Raw genomic sequence first — 19,676 nt, forward strand, 5'->3', positions numbered from 1 at the left:
TAAACAATGTCTCATATCTTTTCTGCTATCTAGCGCTGAATTAAATATAAATATATATATACTAGCTGAAGAGCCCGGCGCTGCCTGGACATAGTAAATATCTGTGGTTAGTTATATCACCTCACTTCTCTTATTTTCCCATCACGCCTCTCATTTTCCCCATCACATCTTTTATTTTCCCTCTCACATCTCTCATTTTCTCCCTCACACCTCTCATTTTCCCCCTCACTCCTCTTATTTTCCCCTCACTCCTCTCATTCCCCCCTAACACTTGTCATTTCGACCTCACATCTGTCATTTTCCGATCACTCCACTATTTTCCCTCACTCCTCTCATTTTGCACTCACACCTTTTCATTTTCACCTCACACCTCTCATTTTCACTTCAGTATATACATGTTTGTCATCTCCCTTATATATAGTATACACCTGTATGTCATCTCCTGTATATAGTATATAGCTGTATGTCATCTCCCCTGTATATAGTATATACCTGTATGTCATCTCCTCCTATATATAGTATATACCTGTATGTCATCTCCTCCTGTATATAGTATATACCTGTGTGTCATCTCCCCTGTATATAATATATACCTGTAAGTCATCTCCTCCTGTATATAGTATATACCTGTAGGTCATCTGCTCCTGTATATAGTATATACCTGTGTATCATCTCCTCCTGTATATAGTATATACTTGTATGTCATCTCCTCCTGTATATAGTATGTACCTGTATGTCATCTCCTCTATATAGTATATACCTGTGTCATCTCTCCTGCATATAGTATATACCTGTGTGTTATCTCCCCTGTACATAGTATATATCTGTATGTCATCTCCTCCTGTATTAGACCTCGTTCACACGTTATTTGGTCAGTATTTTTACCTCAGTATTTGTAAGCTAAATTGGCAGCCTGATAAATCCCCAGCCAACAGGAAGCCCTCCCCTTGGCAGTATATATTAGCTCACACAGACATAATAGACAGGTCATGTGACTGACAGCTGGCGTATTTCCTATATGGTATATTTGTTGCTCTTGTAGTTTGTCTGCTTATTAATCAGATTTTTATTTTTGAAGGATAATACCAGACTTGTGTGTGCTCTAGGGTGAGTTTCGTGTGTCAAGTTGCGTGTGTTGAGTTGCGTGTGGCGACATGCATGTAGCGACTTTTGTGAGATGAGTTTTGTGTGGCGACATGCGTGTAGCAACTTTTTGTGTGTCGAGTTGCATGTGACAGGTTAGTGTAGTAAGTTGTGTGCAGCAAGTTTTGCGCATGGCAAGTTTTGCGCGTGGCGAGTTTTATGTGTGGTGCCTTTTGAGTATGTGCAAGTTTTGTGTGAGGCAACTTTTGCATGTGTTGCAACTTTTGTGCATGTGGCAATTTTTCCGCGGGTGCAAGTTTTGCGTGTGGCGAGTTTTCCCATGAGGTGAGTTTTGCACGGGTGGCGAGTTCTGCGTGAGCCTAGTTTTGCATGTGGCGAGTTTTGAGCGGCGACTTTTGTGTTTCGACTTTTATGTGGCGAGGTTGGTGTATGTGTGGTGAAATGTGTGCTGAGGGTGGTATATGTGTTCAAGCACGTGGTAGTGTGTGGCGCATTTTGTGTGCATGTTCATATCCCCGTGTGTGGTGAGTATCCCATGTCGGGGCCCCACCTTAGCAACTGTACGGTATATACTCTTTGGCGCCATCGCTCTCATTCTTTAAGTCCCCCTTGTTCACATCTGGCAGCTGTCAATTTGCCTCCAACACTTTTCCTTTCACTTTTTCCCCATTATGTAGATAGGGGCAAAATTGTTTGGTGAATTGGAAAGCGCGGGGTTAAAATTTCACCTCACAACATAGCCTATGACGCTCTCGGGGTCCAGACGTGTGACTGTGCAAAATTTTGTGGCTGTAGCTGCGATGCCTCCAATACTTTTCCTTTCACTTTTTCCCCATTATGTAGATAGGGGCAAAATTGTTTGGTGAATTGGAAAGCGCGGGGTTAAAATTTCACCTCACAACATAGCCTATGACGCTCTCGGGGTCCAGACGTGTGACTGTGCAAAATTTTGTGGCTGTAGATGCGACGGTTCAGATGCCAATCCCGGACATACACACATACACTCACACACACACACACACACACATTCAGCTTTATATATTAGATGTGTCTCACTGACATATATATATATACACACCTATACTATGTGTACACATTTATTCTACCTATTCTATTCTGTCAGTGTGATTTTACTGTACACCGCGCTGAATTGCCCGCTTTTCTATAGAACACCGCTGCGTATTTCTTGCAAGTCACACGCATGGTCCGTGTGTAATCCGTAATTTTTTCGCCCCCATAGACTTTCATTGGCGTATTTTTTGCGCAGCATGCTGCGATTTTCTACGCCCGTAACATACCATATATTACGGATGCGTAATATACAGCAGATAGGAGCTGCCCCATAGAGAATCATTGGGCCATGTGCAATGCGCATTTTCTGGATGTATTTTCTGCTCTCATACGTCCGTAAAACTCGCTAGTGTGACCTCGGCCTAACTCAAAAAATCCTGAGATATGAACAAAAATTTCAGGAGTTTTGATTAGTAAAACTAATCCCAAACTGTTCTTCAACTATATCAATAGTAAAAGAATAAAAACTGAAAATGTAGGCCCCTTAAAAAATAGTGAGGAAAGAATGGTTGTAGATGACGAGGAAAAAGCTAACATATTAAACACCTTCTTCTCCACGGTATTCACGGTGGAAAATGAAATGCTAGGTGAAATCCCAAGAAACAATGAAAACCCTATATTAAGGGTCACCAATCTAACCCAAGAAGAGGTGCGAAACCGGCTAAATAAGATTAAAATAGATAAATCTCCGGGTCCGGATGGCATACACCCACGAGTACTAAGAGAACTAAGTAATGTAATAGATAAACCATTATTTCTTATTTTTAGGGACTCTATAGCGACAGGGTCTGTTCCGCAGGACTGGCGCATAGCAAATGTGGTGCCAATATTCAAAAAGGGCTCTAAAAGTGAACCTGGAAATTATAGGCCAGTAAGTCTAACCTCTATTGTTGGTAAAATATTTGAAGGGTTTCTGAGGGATGTTATTCTGGATTATCTCAATGAGAATAACTGTTTAACTCCATATCAGCATGGGTTTATGAGAAATCGCTCCTGTCAAACCAATCTAATCAGTTTTTATGAAGAGGTAAGCTATAGGCTGGACCACGGTGAGTCATTGGACGTGGTATATCTCGATTTTTCCAAAGCGTTTGATACCGTGCCGCACAAGAGGTTGGTACACAAAATGAGAATGCTTGGTCTGGGGGAAAATGTGTGTAAATGGGTTAGTAACTGGCTAAGTGATAGAAAGCAGAGGGTGGTTATAAATGGTATAGCCTCCAACTGGGTCGCTGTGACGAGTGGGGTACCGCAGGGGTCAGTATTGGGACCTGTTCTCTTCAACATATTCATTAATGATCTGGTAGAAGGTTTACACAGTAAAATATCGATATTTGCAGATGATACAAAACTATGTAAAGCAGTTAATACAAGAGAAGATAGTATTCTGCTACAGATGGATCTGGATAAGTTGGAAACTTGGGCTGAAAGGTGGCAGATGAGGTTTAACAATGATAAATGTAAGGTTATACACATGGGAAGAGGGAATCAATATCACCATTACACACTGAACGGGAAACCACTGGGTAAATCTGACAGGGAGAAGGACTTGGGGATCCTAGTTAATGATAAACTTACCTGGAGCAGCCAGTGCCAGGCAGCAGCTGCCAAGGCAAACAGGATCATGGGGTGCATTAAAAGAGGTCTGGATACACATGATGAGAGCATTATACTGCCTCTGTACAAATCCCTAGTTAGACCGCACATGGAGTACTGTGTCCAGTTTTGGGCACCGGTGCTCAGGAAGGATATAATGGAACTAGAGAGAGTACAAAGGAGGGCAACAAAATTAATAAAGGGAATGGGAGAACTACAATACCCAGATAGATTAGCGAAATTAGGATTATTTAGTCTAGAAAAAAGACGACTGAGGGGCGATCTAATAACCATGTATAAGTATATAAGGGGACAATACAAATATCTCGCTGAGGATCTGTTTATACCAAGGAAGGTGACGGGCACAAGGGGGCATTCTTTGCGTCTGGAGGAGAGAAGGTTTTTCCACCAACATAGAAGAGGATTCTTTACTGTTAGGGCAGTGAGAATCTGGAATTGCTTGCCTGAGGAGGTGGTGATGGCAAACTCAGTCGAGGGGTTCAAGAGAGGCCTGGATGTCTTCCTGGAGCAGAACAATATTGTATCATACAATTATTAGGTTCTGTAGAAGGACGTAGATCTGGGTATTTATTATGATGGAATATAGGCTGAACTGGATGGACAAATGTCTTTTTTCGGCCTTACTAACTATGTTACTATGTTACTATGTTACTATGATTATTTATTTTTAGGCTATGTGCACACGTTCAGGATTTCTTGCAGAAATTTCCTGAGAAAAACCTGAAATTTTCTGCAAGAAATCTGCATGCGGTTTTTGTGTGGATTTTTCCGGAGATTTCCCAATGCATTATATAGTGGGAAATCTGCAAAAAATCCGCAAACTTAATGAACATGCTGCGTTTTTTCACGGGAAAAAAACGCATCATGTGCACAAAAATTGCGGAATTCATTCTAAATGATGGGATGCATAATGTATGCTGTTTTTCTGCGGTTTTATAGCGTTTTTATAGTGAAAAAAACACGAAAAATCAGCAACGTGTGCACACAGCCTTAATGTTTCTATAAGGCTACCATGTTCAGCAGCGGTCTCCATTTTCCCACAGGTCCCAATGCAGATCACAATCTCACCCACATATACTAAAGCCAATTTCAATCCCCGGAAATGATCCCATCAGTATGTTTTTGAGTACAATTTGTGGGGTTATCCCACAAAAACGTTTATCACCATCCACATTTCTGCCTCATCATCGGCATAAGGGGGTGGGTGGAAGTAAGCTAGTGGCATGTTATCAACAAAAACTGATAGAAGTTGCCACCCACTACTATAGCTATGAATAGACTTCGAGCGACCTCCAAACAATTTCTACCTTTATTTCATTACTGATCCATACCCTAGTGTTAGGCTAATACCAGGGGAGTAAGGGAGAGCCGCTGTCGAGTGGGGACGCCATTCTTGTATCTTAGGGTGCCAACCCCTCTGGTAAGTAGTAATAGCACTAGACGGAGAATCTGGAAATATAAGTTTTTGACCGTGTCCTTTTTTTATCGAGACAGTTATTATCACAATTTTTTATTCAAAGGGTCTTTTTTGGTGTGTTTTAACAGTATTACTAAAATAAAATGTACCTTTTAAGGGAATATACAGTACAGACCAAAAGTTTAGACACACCTTCTCATTTAAAGATTTTTTTGTATTTTCATGATAGCTGCTAGGAAACCACTGCTAAGGACAGGCAACAAGCAGAAGAGACTTGTTTGGGCTAAAGAACACAAGAAATGGACATTAGACCAGTGGAAATCTGTGCTTTGGTCTGATGAGTCCAAATTTGAGATCTTTGGTTCCAACCACTGTGTCTTTGTGTGACGCAGAAAAGGTGAACGGATGGACTCTACATGCCTGGTTCCCACCGTGAAGCATGGAGGAGGAGGTGTGATGGTGTGGGGGTGCTTTGCTGGTGACACTGTTGGGGATTTATTCAAAATTGAAGGCATACTGAACCAGCATGGCTACCACAGCATCTTGCAGCGGCATGCTATTCCATCTGGTTTGTGTTTAGTTGGACCATCATTTATTTTTCAACAAGACAATGACCCCAAACACACCTCCATGCTGTGTAAGGGCTATTTGACCAAGAAGGAGAGTGATGGGGTGCTATGCCAGATGACCTGGCCTCCACAGTCACCAGAACTGAACCCAATCGAGATGGTTTGGGGTGAGCTGGACCGCAGAGTGAAGGCAAAAGGGCCAACAAGTGCTAAGCATCTCTGGGAACTCCTTCAACATTGTTGGAAGACCATTCCCGGTGACTACCTCTTGAAGCTCATCAAGAGAATGCCAAGAGTGTGCAAAGCAGTCATCAAAGCAAAAGGTGGCTACTTTGAAGAACCTAGAATATAAGACATAATTTCAGTTGTTTCACACTTTTTTTGTTAAGTATATAATTCCACATGTGTTAATTAATAGTTTTGATGCCTTCAATGTGAATGTACAATTTTCATAGTCATGAAAATACAGAAAAATCTTTAAATGAGAAGGTGTGTCCAAACTTTTGGTCTGTACTGTATGTTCACATGTTTTTGTGTCCCTTTCCGTGGGTAATACTTTTTTCAATTGCTACAGAGAGTAGCTTATCCTCTGGCATATAGAGGAAGTTGGACGTGGAACTGCATTAAAGGAAGGTAACAGATCCCCGATGCACTGTGGGACCGGATGGGAAATCCCTGGGGGTGACAGAGCCAGGAAATGTTGGGATAGTCCAGGAGGAATGGATAGTAATGCTGTAAATGTACTGCACAAAGGAAACAAGGAATAAGAAGTGTCATGTCCTGAAACTGCGTGTTATAGTCTTATGAACTTGAACTATCCAGCAAACCTTTGCTTGTTACAATGAACCGTGTGTCCCCTGAGTTATGTGTGGCAGCTCCTTGGGATGGAGACCTGGAGACAGCGGAGGCCTGCAGCCTACAAGTGAGTGTGATGGACACAGGAAAGAAATATATCTTGGTACCGTGTTAGCCAGTGGATAGAAAAATATTTAGAATTTAGAATATTTAGAATTCTGTGATGGACACCACACTTGACAGCACATTGGGACTGGGACACGATTTTCCTGTAAAGTGCCAGAGCATAACCGGACAGCAGCTCATCCATGGCTATCGCCCTGGGTCACTTGACTACCCCATACACACAAATGGTGGACTTAGAAGAGTGTTTATGTGGGTTATCAATAAGCAGCTGGGAGATAGCTGATACCAGGCACTTGTGGCAACGACTTTTCTCCCCTGAATACAAAAGGATCATGACTTTACATATCAAATGCCGATCCTTCTCTCCTGAACATCATCTGTCGGGGAGGGTATGAAGGCCACATATAAAGCAGATGGGTGGCCAGTTCTGCCGAAATCCAAAGGTTCAGATGACTTTTATCCAATGCGCTTGGATGCCATTAGAAAAGGAATGGGAGCTAAATTTGGTAACTTACAAAGGTGGTGACGAACAGCTTCTTCATTTGTTGGAACCTCAAGTCTGAAGTAACGACAGCTGAACTTATCAGAGTAGGACCAGCTACATAAGGGGCAGGCTGGGCACTCAATTCACACCTCTCATCGCTGCGTAAATCTAGCTGAAATGGGTGTGTTATTTTGGATTTTGAAGTTGCCTACCTTTAACAGCCCTTTAATTAGCCCTGTTGATGGCAGCTGCCACTCCAACTACTATTAAAGCACATGCATGGATTTTGTTATAGAAGAACCTCCTATTGACTCTCAATTTCTTCACTATGTACTGTGAGTGCCAATTACCTTTAGATACTTATGGAAAGACTCTCTTATTCTAAATTGTGGTTGACTTGTTTATATGAATTTTGTCATTGATGTAAGAGTAATTAACATTGAATTACTGCAGAGCTTGGACTTATGCATGGAAGCAATTCTGAAGACAATGAGCTGCAGTGTAAAGCATGAATGTATGAAGGGTAGAGTAGCAGCCTGAACTACAGCTTAGAAAGGAGAAGTGGAGTAAGGCTAAATTCCAACAAGGCATTTTTGCAGCGTTTTTTTATGCGTTTTTTAATGCAAATTTTCAGCTGCGTTTTACAGTACCAGCAAAGTCTATGAGATTTCAGAAGTCTCATGCACATGACTTGGTTTTTTGTCATCAGGATTTTGTGCTTTGCATGATTTTTTGCACAATGGAGCATGTCACTTCTTTCAGCGTTTTTCACTAAATGAAATGAATGGGTGATAAAAAAAACGTAAAAGGTATTAAGTTTTGCTGTGTTTTTTGTGCCAAAACCTGATTCTATAGAATAGGACTTTTTTCTTCACTAAACTTTATGAGCACGCACAAGAGAACAATCTAACATGCCAAAACTGCAGCAAAAAATGCAAGAAAAACCAAGGAAAACATGCTTTTTTTCTGAAGCTTCTTTCCTGCCAAGAGATCAGGTTTTGATGCAGGAAAAAAACACTGAAAAAATGTCTAGTGTGAACTTACTCTTAAGGTTACCCCATTTGCACAGTGAGTACTGTAGCTAAGCTGTAGTCAACTGATTGTTAGTGTCCCACAATACATGCTGCACACTCTAAAGAAACTAAATGCCAGGTAAGAGTAACATAATGGTCTATGTGAAGCATTACCTAATATTATTAAATAAATATTCACAATTTTTAAATATCTGGACATTTAAGTTTTGAAAATATATATTTTTTATTTTAAAGTAAAAATGATAGCAGTCTAGACACTCTAGATACTCCAAATTCATTTCACAAAATTTCTACAGATTACTGTTCCAATAGAACCTTTCTTGTGATAATATTCACGTTTTATTTGTAATCATCTTCCAAGTTAAAAATTACTTTTTACTGAGTCTTCTCAAATTTTTTACATTGCAACTTTCCTTTTTCTGAGAAAAGCGCAATATCTATGTTCAGCCAAAGTTTCCAGGTTCATTATGCTAAAAGTACCGTGACACCTACACAGGCAGGAGACACATTATATGAGCAAAAGTACTGGGACATATTGCTTAAAAGGAACCTATTACCCCACCCCAGGGCCTATTAAAGGGACTCTGTCACCTGAATTTGGAGGGAACAATCTTCAGCCATGGAGGCGGGGTTTTGGGGTGTTTGATTCACCCTTTCCTTACCCGCTGGCTGCATGCTGGCTGCAATATTGGATTGAAGTTCATTCTCTGTCCTCCGTAGTACATGCCTGCACAGTGCAATCTTGCCTTGCGCAGGCGTGTACTACGGAGGACAGAGAATGAACTTCAATCCAATATTGCAGCCAGCATGCAGCCAGCGGGTAAGGAAAGGGTGAATCAAAAACCCCAAAACCCCGCCTCCATGGCTGAAGATTGTTCCCTCCAAATTCAGGTGACAGTGTCCCTTTAAGGTAAAAGAGACACCTTCAGCAGCACTAAGGCTGCATTATCTGAAGGTGGCTCTTATGTTTAGTATCCCTAGGAATGCTGAAATAATCACTTTTATACATTTCGCGCCATACCTCTATTGAGTCAGGGAGGTATGATTTCTCCGACTCAAGCGCCGCACAGCCGTCCATCATCCCACCGGGTGCCACCTCCTCTGTCTTGTGCCGTCACCCGTGCCCGCGCTCTGCAATTATTTTTCGGGCATGCGCCGTGAGCGCTGCCCTGGAACTTACAATAAGTGATGTAAGTAGATCGCGCCTGCACACAGCGGAGGCTCCAGATCCCACAGTGTGTTATGATGTATTCACACTGCGGGGCTGGGAATCTGGCCCCATGCGCAGGCGCGATCTACCTACATCACAGGTACGGGTGACAGCACAAGACAGAGAGGAGGCGCCTGGTGGGATGATGGATGGCTGTGAGGCGCTTGATTCAGGGAGAAATCATACCTCCCCTGACTCAATAGAGGTATGGCACGCAATTTATAAAAGTGATTATTTCAGCATTTCTAGGGATACTAAACATAAGAGCCACCTTCACAGAATGCAGCCTTAGTGCTGCTGAAGGCGGCTCTTTTACCTAAATAGGCCCTGGGGGGGGGGGGGTGACAGGTTCCTTTTAATCACTAAATTCAGATTTATAATTCAGTCTCAATCGTAGAGGTTTATAAAATCCAGCCCCTCACCGTGCCGTCTGCCTTTGCTAACATTTGTGAAAGAAAGGCTCATTCTAAAGAGACACCAGCTCGGTCCTGTAATAGGACATCATTATTGTACCAAGCCAGTTCATGGAATTTATTTTCTCCTAAATATTCCACCATCAACTGTCAAAGGTATTATTAAAAAGTAGAAGTGTTTAGAAACCACAGCAACTCAGCCATGAAGTGGAGCCAACGGAAACTTACAGAACAGGGTAAATTAGTGCTGAGGGGCATAGTGCATAAGTCGGCAACTGAGAATGGCGCCTATCCATCACTACAGATCAGCGGTGACATCACTGAGAATTCCGCCTATCCATCACTAGAGATCAGCGGTGACTCCACCAGCTGCAGCGATCTAGACAACGATTCCGATCGCTGCAGCGTCGCTGTGTGGTCACTGGAGAGCTGTCACACAGTCAGCTCTCCAGCGACCAACGATCCCGAAGTCCCCGGGTAACCAGGGTAAACATTGGGTTACTAAGCGCAGGGCCGCACTTAGTAACCCGATGTTTATCCTGGTTACCAGCGTAAACGTAAAAAAAAACAAACAAAGACTACAGCACAGCTGTGCTTTCCGGCCGGCTCTTACACAGTGCAGAGAAGCACAGCGCCAGGGGACAGACACCGGAATGTAAGTATGTAGTGTTTTTTTTTTTTTTATGTTTACGCTGGTAACCAGGATAAACATCGGGTTAATAAGCGCGGCCCTGCGCTAAGTAACCCGATGTTTACCCTGGTTACCAGTGAAGACATCGCTGAATCGGCGTCACACATGCTGATTCAGCGATGTCTGCGGGAGTCCAGCAATGAAATAAAGTTCTGGACTTTCTGCGCCGACCAACGATGGCACAGCAGGATCCTGATCGCTGCTGCGTGTCAAACTCAACGATATCGCTATCCAGGACGCTGCAACGTCACGGATCGCTAGCGATATCGTTCAGTGTGACGGTACCTTTAATGCTTCTGGATACCAAAATATTTTGAACAATTATAGCTTCCAACTTTATGGGAATATTATGGCCCTTTTCTGTTCCCATATAAGCCAGTGCATTAAGCAAGTTCCATAAAGGCATGGTTGGGAAGTTTAGTGTGGAAGAACATGACTGGCTCAAACAGAGCCTTAACCTCAAGCTGATAGCCCACTTGACTAATCTTCAGCTCCTCACTCATGCTTTACATTGCAACTTACTATGTTTCTATTGGCTGCCATGTATAAGCACAGGTAATTCAATGCTAATAATTATTAAAGCACTGTTAGAATTCATAGAACAGAGATTGCCAGCTTCTCTCTCTTGTCTAATATCTGGGGAATGACCTTACAAATGTTCTTTTGAATGAATGAAGAAAAATCCCACTGACAGTCTCCAACATGTTATAGAAAGTCTTCCCAGAAGAGTGGAAGATGTTATAGCTGCAAAGGGGCGAGGAGGAGAAAGTCCACATGGATTTTGAATTGGGATGCCATAAAAGCTCCGGTAGGTGCAGTGTGTAGGTGTCATGATGCTTTTTTCCATATAGTATAGATTGGCAGTCAATTAATTTTTGTATAATATATACTTATGGGCCAATCAGATTATAAGGGAGGTTAAAATGAGGGGAAGAAAAATCTAAAATAATTGGCTAAAATCTGATGAGTACAGCACGACCATTGTACGTCGTCTTCCTATGCAGAACCACAAGGCCCTTTTGCCATTCTGTCTCTTCTTCATTCTGACTTTGCAGCGCACATTCCCTGGGTATCCTCTACACTTGCCGACGGCTCTCTGATGGAGCAGCACTTGTATCCACTTCAGCACTCAATATGCTGCTAATGAGGACATTTAATACATCTTTTGTCTGACCGGCAGAGCAGAAACAGAATGAGGAATGAGCCTCTTATCCAAGCATCTCTCTTCTTCTCACCCTCTGCTTGTGTTCACTGTTCCTGTTCAATCTCGTGTTCACAAACTGTATCGCCTCCACCTAGCCACGTATGACCTGATTGTACTGCTCACTGCTTCCTTTCTTTTACTGGATTCTTATGCTGACATTAAAGTCCTGGATTATATTTTTATTCTACTACCGTTATGTATTAATTTGCCTACAAATCCATGTAATGGGCAAAAAAGATTCCTCAAATTCAATAGACATTGGAATCAATTTCAAGAAACAGAACATCGGAGGTTTCATCTCCCATATTATGGATTAACAAAAGAAGCAAAGATGATCCGAAAGTAAACATGTCATTTTTATATACATTTATAATAATTACAGCATTCCAACAAATATTTCACTATAAGGCTGGCTTCACAAGTCAGTTTTTTTGGTACATTATACTTAAAGTTACGTTGTGGACCCATTATAATCAATGTGAATGCTGACATTTTTTTTTGGTGGAGAACAGATTGCAAAAACTGGAGACATCCTACTGTGATCCATGTTATGGATTAAACTCACCAATGCAAGTCAATGGCCGAGATACAGCAAAAATCCAAAAAAACTGCTACATATGAGAAAACCTTTCATTTACGGTAGTATATTTTTGTAGAATTTTTTTTTACATGGTGTTTTTCAAATCCTATAGGGAAACGTATAAAAATGCAAAAAAAAAACCCCACCATACACAGAGCAAGACGTATTTTAAAATCTACAACTTGAAAAAGTCCACCAAAAGACTGCAAACTAAATCACATTGCTTATAACTAGCGTAATAGTTTGTTTTAGACTTTAATTTAATATAGGGTTGCTGCATTTTTAGAACCAAAAATGCTGGTTAAAAAATTCCATTAATAAAAAATCCCCAATAATGATGAGTTTTCCTAAAAACTCTATGTTCCCAATTCATCAAGTCTAGCATTTTGTACGCCGATCTCATTGCTCCAGTAATAGATGTTGAATACATTAAGAGACGTGTGTGCCTCTTTAATAGGGTTACCGCTTCTTTCAACTGATGTGCGCCATCACTAAAAATGTCCTACAGTCATGTTTTGGTGAATATGTCTGGCATAATTAAAGCCACGTTTGTGGCAGAAATGTTTATGAATTTACCTTTCCCATCTGTGATTTGACTACTTTTCAAAAATTTGGTGGAGCTGGCCGAGGGTAGCATAAAATGGCTAATTGCCAGCATATTTTTATTATTTAACTTTGAGTTGCGTAAAAATTGTGCAACATTTCAAGCAGTTTTATGTAAGAATTCTACCAAAAAAACTACTTGATTAGTCAACCTATAAATGTGAATCCAGCCAAAGAAAGTCTCTGTTCTCTACATAACACCCTATCTGTGCTTTACATATAGCAAACAATCAATGATCAATCAATACACTGACAGCTGGGTGTTAGCAGTAGGTTTCGTGTTCCTACTGATAGTGTGTCCCTGACATGCATGCTTACATTGCCATTAGGGAGATTGTAATGAGTGGCTGTAAGTGTCTAGCAAATAGTATTTGTCTTCATTGTTGCATACCCCATAAATATCATGATAGTCTAACACTATGCAAAGAAATTTACTTTTGAGTATATGTATAGCTGCCAGAGGGAGAAGGAGACTATCTGAATATGAAGTGAAGCAAATTGTGATTGAAAGACGTACAGAATGCAATGAAAAAGTCTATGGAATTGTAGGCCGAAGGCAGAGAAATGGGCCATGTGGCAATGTTTTTAATTCACTGGTACTTTAATGAATATATGTGTTTGTAGCAACCAGAAGGGAGAGCGGAGTTCTGGGTAGGGATGAGAAAATGTAAACTGTTCTAATATTCATGTGAGAATTGGTTGTATATGCTTTAAATATTTGGCAGACCCAAACCAAACTGACAGAATCTACTTCTCTTTGTAACCAGTTTAAGACCTCCAGGCTACAGAGAACTAAGTAATTAAAGTTGTCCATACACATCTTAAAATATTGGTCAAACTTAATTCTCACCTGCTGTAAGATATTGTGGGGGAAGGGTCAGAAACGGTAGATTTCAAAATATCTGATCTTGAAACCTGTCAGGAGGTTTAGGCTAAGTTCCCACGATGATTATTTGGTGCATTTTTGACACTGCGAATGTTCACTGTGCAAAAATGCAGCGTATTACATTAGATTTATAGAAATTTCATGCCATCTGTGCTTTTTTTTAAAACTGCGGAACCTGTCCTGCGGTGCATTCCTGAACTCCACAACATGTCAATTCTTCTTGCGGTAAATATGCGTTTTACTTTGTGGATTTTCCCTATAGACCTGAATGAGATGAGAAATCTCCGCAGGTAAAAAAAAAGTGTGGGTAATCTAGTGTGTATCCGCAATGAAAACGCATTAGAAACACGTGTAATTCCTGCATGACTTTATCAATAATGTTTTATCAAAGCCAACTGACAGTAAGTTTCCAAAACAAAGCAGCTTATATAAAACCTTCCAGTGTCCAGGTCAATGATACTGGGTGGCCAGACAGGAGGCCCGCTAATCTCTTAACTTCTGGCGTGGTTTTTGATTAGCCGGGGCTGGGGTACGTGATGCACCTATGATGTTGCGCCAGACCTGACAAACAAATGCTGCACTGTGGTCGCCGGTCTTTCCATCAAGTACCACTGACCCGAACATTGGATCGGAGGACCGCGAATCAATCCGCTCATCTCTAGTCCTAGGTAGTCTTCACCGTTTCCCTTTACACTTATAGGGCAGCATACTGTGTACAGAACCTTCTCGTGTGGAAATTACCAAATTACTACTATTGCAACCGGTATTAGGAAAAAATAGTCTTCAGTTTTGTCCATATCCCGAACAGTTTCATAAGTCTATTACTTGCTCCTGAAAGGTTTACCTCTCTACACCAGTTATTATGGGATGTCACTGATCGCATTGGTCCAGCAATGGAAACCACAATAATGGGGGAGTTCTATCAAAATGGTGCCCAGCAAAAGTAGAGAAGTTGCCCACAGCAACCCTGCTTTTCCTCTCATTTTTTTCAGAGCCTTTAAAAAAAAGAAAGCAGCAGCCCAGTTTGTTGGCATAGACAACTACCCCATTATCCCGAAGAATGTAAGTCCGCAAGGACAGGGTCTTCTCCCCTCTGTACCAGTCTGTCATGGTAAATTTGTTTACTGTTAACGATATCTATAGCCCTGTATGTAACCCCTTTTCACATGTACAGCACCATGGAAGTAATGGTGCTATATAAATAAATAATAATAATAACAACACGGCTTCTACAAGTTGTCACACATCTTCCCTGTAGTGTTTGTTACTAATCCATTAATGAGCAATAAAATATATATATATTATAAAGTATTCGGCCCCCTGGAACTTTTCAACCTTTTCCCACATATCATGATTCAAACATAAAGATACCAAATGCAAATTTTTGGTGAAGAATCAACAACAAGTGGAACACAATTGTGAAGTTGAACGAAATGTATTGGTTATTTTAAATTTTTGTGGAAATTCAAAAACTGAAAAGTGGGGCGTCCAATATTATTCGGCCCCTTTAACTTAATACTTTGTTGCGCCACCTTTTGCTACGATTACAGCTGCAAGTCGCTTGGGGTATGTCTCTATCAGTTTTGTACATTGAGATAATGAAATTCTTGCCCATTCTTCCTTGGCAAACAGCTCGAGCTCAGTGAGGTTTGATGGAGATCGTTTGTGAACAGCAGTTTTCAGCTCTTTCCACAGATTCTCGATTGGATTGAGGTCTGGACTTTGACTTGGCCATTCTAACACCTGGATACGTTTATTTGTGAACCATTCCATTTTAGATTTTGCTTTATGTTTGGGATCATTGTCTTGTTGGAAGACAAATCTCCATCCCATTCTCAGGTCTTTTGCAGACTCCAACAGGTTTTCTTCAAGAATGGTCCTGTATTTGGCTCCATCCATCTTCCCATCAATTTTAACCATCTTCCCTGTCCCTGCTGAAGAAAAGCAGCCCAAACCATGATGCTGCCACCACCATGTTTTTATGGATATCTTTGAGAAATGTCTTTCTTCTTGCCACTCTTCCATAAAGGCCAGATTTGTGCAGTGTACGACTGATTGTTGTCCTATGGACAGACTGTCCCACCTCAGCTGTAGATCTCTGCAGTTCATCCACAGGGATCATGGGCCTCTTGGCTGCATCTCTGATCAGTCTTCTCCTTGTTTGAGATGAAAGTTTAGAGGGACGGCCGGGTCTTGGTAGATTTGCAGTGGTATGATACTCCTTCCATTTCAATATGATCACTTGCACAGTGCTCCTTGGGATGCTTAAAGTTTTGGAAATCATTTTGTATCCAAATCCGGCTTCAAACTTCTCCACAACAGTATCACGGACCTGCCTGTTATGTTCCTTGGTCTTCATGATGCTCTCCCTCTCTGTGCGGCGTGGGGGGGTCTCTGTGCGGCGTGGGGGGGTCTCTGTGCGGCGTGGGGGGTCTCTGTGCGGCGTGGGGGGTCTCTGTGCGGCATGCATGCTACATGCACTCTGATGCAGTAACTGCTGGTGATAGCAGGTCACAGGGCAGTCACACACAAAATGGTGCTGCCCTGTGATGCTGCTCTTCATTCTTACTGTTGGAGCAGTAACTGCTGACATCACCATTTCCCTCCCCTTTTGGGTGGTCTAATATCCCTGGGGCAGAGCTGCTAAATCTTACTATAGCTGCTTGAGGTCTAAAACGGAAAATGCTCCCCCTAGTGGTAAATATGTATATTTGTAGAAAAATATATAATATTTTTCATATAGAAATGTTTGCAAACAGTGCAAACATTGCATTAATACATTTTAATTACTATTTTAGGCTTAATTTCACAAAAAAACAAAATATAAGAAAACTCGTGGCACCTTCCCTTTAACCCCTTAAGCCCCAATGGTGGTTTGCACGTTAATGACCGGGCCAATTTTTACAATTCAGACCACTGTCCCTTTATGAGGTTATAACTCTGGAACGCTTCAACGGATCTTGGCGATTCTGACATTGTTTTTTTGTGACATATTGTACTTCATGATAGAGATAAAATTTCTTCGATATAACTTGCGTTTATTTGTGAAAAAAACGGAAATTTGGAGAAAAATTTGCAATTTTCCAACTTTGAATTTTTATGCCCTTAAATCACAGAGATATGTCACACAAAATACTTAATAAGTAACACTTCCCACGTCTACTTTACATCAGCACAATTTAGGAACCAAATTTTTTTTTGTTAGGGAGTTACAAGGGTTAAAAGTTGACCAGCAATTTCTCATTTTTACAACACCAATATTTTTTAGGGACCACATCACATTCGAAGTCATTTTGAGGGGTATATATGATAGAAAATAACCAAGTGTGACACCATTCTAAAAACTACACCCCTCAAGGTGCTCAAAACCACATTCAAGAAGTTTATTAACCCTTCAGGTGTTTTACAGGAATTTTTGGAATGTTTAAAAAAAATGAACATTTAACTTTTTTTCACAAAAAATGTAATTCAGCTCCAATTTGTTTTATTTTACCAAGGGTAACAGGAGAAAATGGACCCCAAAAGTTGTTGTGCTATTTGTTCTGAGTACACTGATACCCCATATGTGGGGGTAAACCACTGTTTGGGCGCATGGCAGAGCTCGGAAGGGAGGGAGCGCCGTTTGACTTAAGGCAAAATTGACTGGAATTGAGATGGGACACCATGTCACGTTTGGAGAGCCCCTGATGGGCCTAAACATTGAAACCCCCCACAAGTGACACTATTTTGGAAAGTAGACCCCCTAAGGAACTTATCTAGATTTGTTTTGATAGCTTTCACTACAGTGTTTCACTACAGTTTACAATGCAGGGCCGTGAAAATAAAAATTCTTTTTTTTTCACAAAAATTATTTTTTAGCCCCCTGTTTTGTATTTTCCCAAGGGTAACAGGAGAAATTCGACCCCAAAAGTTGTTATCCAATTTGTTCTGAGTACGCTGATACCCCATATGTGGGGGGGAACCACTGTTTGGGCGCATGGCAGAGCACAGAAGGGAAGGAGCGCAATTTGGAATGCAGACTTAGATGGATTGGTCTGCAGGCGTCACGTTGCATATGCAGAGCCCCTGATGCACCTAAACAGTAGAAACCCCCCAGAAGTGACATCATTTTGGAAACTAGAACCCCCAAGGAACTTATCTAGATGTGTTGCGAGAACTTTGAAACCCCAAGTGTTTCACTACAGTTCATAACGCAGAGCCGAGAAAATAAAAAATGATTTTTTTTCCACAAAAATTATTTTTCAGCCCCCAGCTTTGTATTTTCCAAAGGGTAACAAGAGAAATTGGAGCCCAATAGTTGTTGTCCAATTTGTCGTGAGTCTGCTGATATGCCATATGTTGGGGTAAACCCCTGTTTGGGCACATGGGAGAGCTCAGAAGGGAAGGAGCAGTTTTACTTTTTCAACGCAGAATTGGCTGGAATCGAGATTGGACGCCATGTTGCGCTTGGAGAGCCCTGATGTGCCTAAACAATGGAAACCCCCAATTCTAACAGAAACCCTATCCCAAACACACCCCTAACCCTAGTCCCAATCATAACCCTGACACACACCCCTAACCCTTATCCCAACTGTAAATGTAATCCAAACTCTAACCCTATCTTTAGCCCCAACCCTAGCTTTAGTCCCAACCCGAAACCCTAACTTTAGCCCCAACCTTAACTCTAACTTTAGCCCCAACCCTAACCCTAACTTTAGCCCCAACCCTAACTTTAGCCCCAACCCTAACTGTAGCCCTAACCTTAACTTTAACCCCAACCTTAACTTTAGCCCCAGCCCTAATCCTAACTTTAGCCTCAACCCTAACTGTAGCCCTAACCCTAGCCCCAACCCTAACCCCGATCCTAGCCCCAACTCTAGCCCTAAACCTAGCCCTAACCCTAGCCCTAACCCTAATGGGAAAATGGAAATAAATACATTTTTCTTAATTTTTGTATGTTTCCCTAACTAAGGGGGTGATGAAGGGGGGTTTGATTTACTTTTATAGCGGGTTTTTTAGCGGATTTTCATGATTGGCAGCTGTCACACACTAAAAGACACTTTTATTACAAAAAATATTTTTTGCGTTACCACATTTTGAGAACTAAAATTTTTCCATATTTTGGTCCACGGAGTCATGTGAGGTCTTGTTTTTTGCGGGACGAGTTGACGTTTTTATTGGTAACATTTTCAGGCATGTGACATTTTTTGATCGCTTTTTATTCCGATTTTTGTAAGGCAGAATGACCAAAAACCACCTATTCATGAATTTCTTTTGGGGGGGCGTTTATACCCTTCCACGTTTGGTAAAATGGATAAAGCAGTTTTATTCTTCGGGTCAGTACGATTAAAGCGATACCTCATATACATCATTTTTTTTATGTTTTGATGCTTTTATACGATAAAAACTATTTTATAGAAAAAATTATTATTTTTGCATCGCTTTATTCTGAGGACTGTAACTTTTTTATTTTTTCGCTGATGATGCTGTATGGCGGCTCGTTTTTTGTGGGACAAGATGACGTTTTCAGCGGTACCATAGTTATTTATATCTCTCTTTTTGATTGCATGTTATTCCACTTTTTGTTCGGCGGTATGATAATAAAGCGTTGTTTTTTGCCTCGTATTTTTTTTTTTACGGTGTTCACTGAAGGGGTTAACTAGTGGGACAGTTTTATAGGTCGGGTCGTTACGGACGCGGCGATACTAAATATGTGTTCTTTTATTATTTTTTTATTTAGATAAATGTATTTATGGGAACAATATTTTTTTTTTTCTTTATTTAGGATTTTTTTTTTTTACACATCTAAAAAAAATTTTTTTACTTTGTCTCAGGGGGGACATCACTGTATAGTCACAGATCGCTGATCTGACACTTTGCAGAGCACTGTGTC

This window comes from Ranitomeya imitator, chromosome 3 (assembly GCF_032444005.1).
Source record: "Ranitomeya imitator isolate aRanImi1 chromosome 3, aRanImi1.pri, whole genome shotgun sequence".
NCBI lineage: Eukaryota > Metazoa > Chordata > Amphibia > Anura > Dendrobatidae > Ranitomeya > Ranitomeya imitator.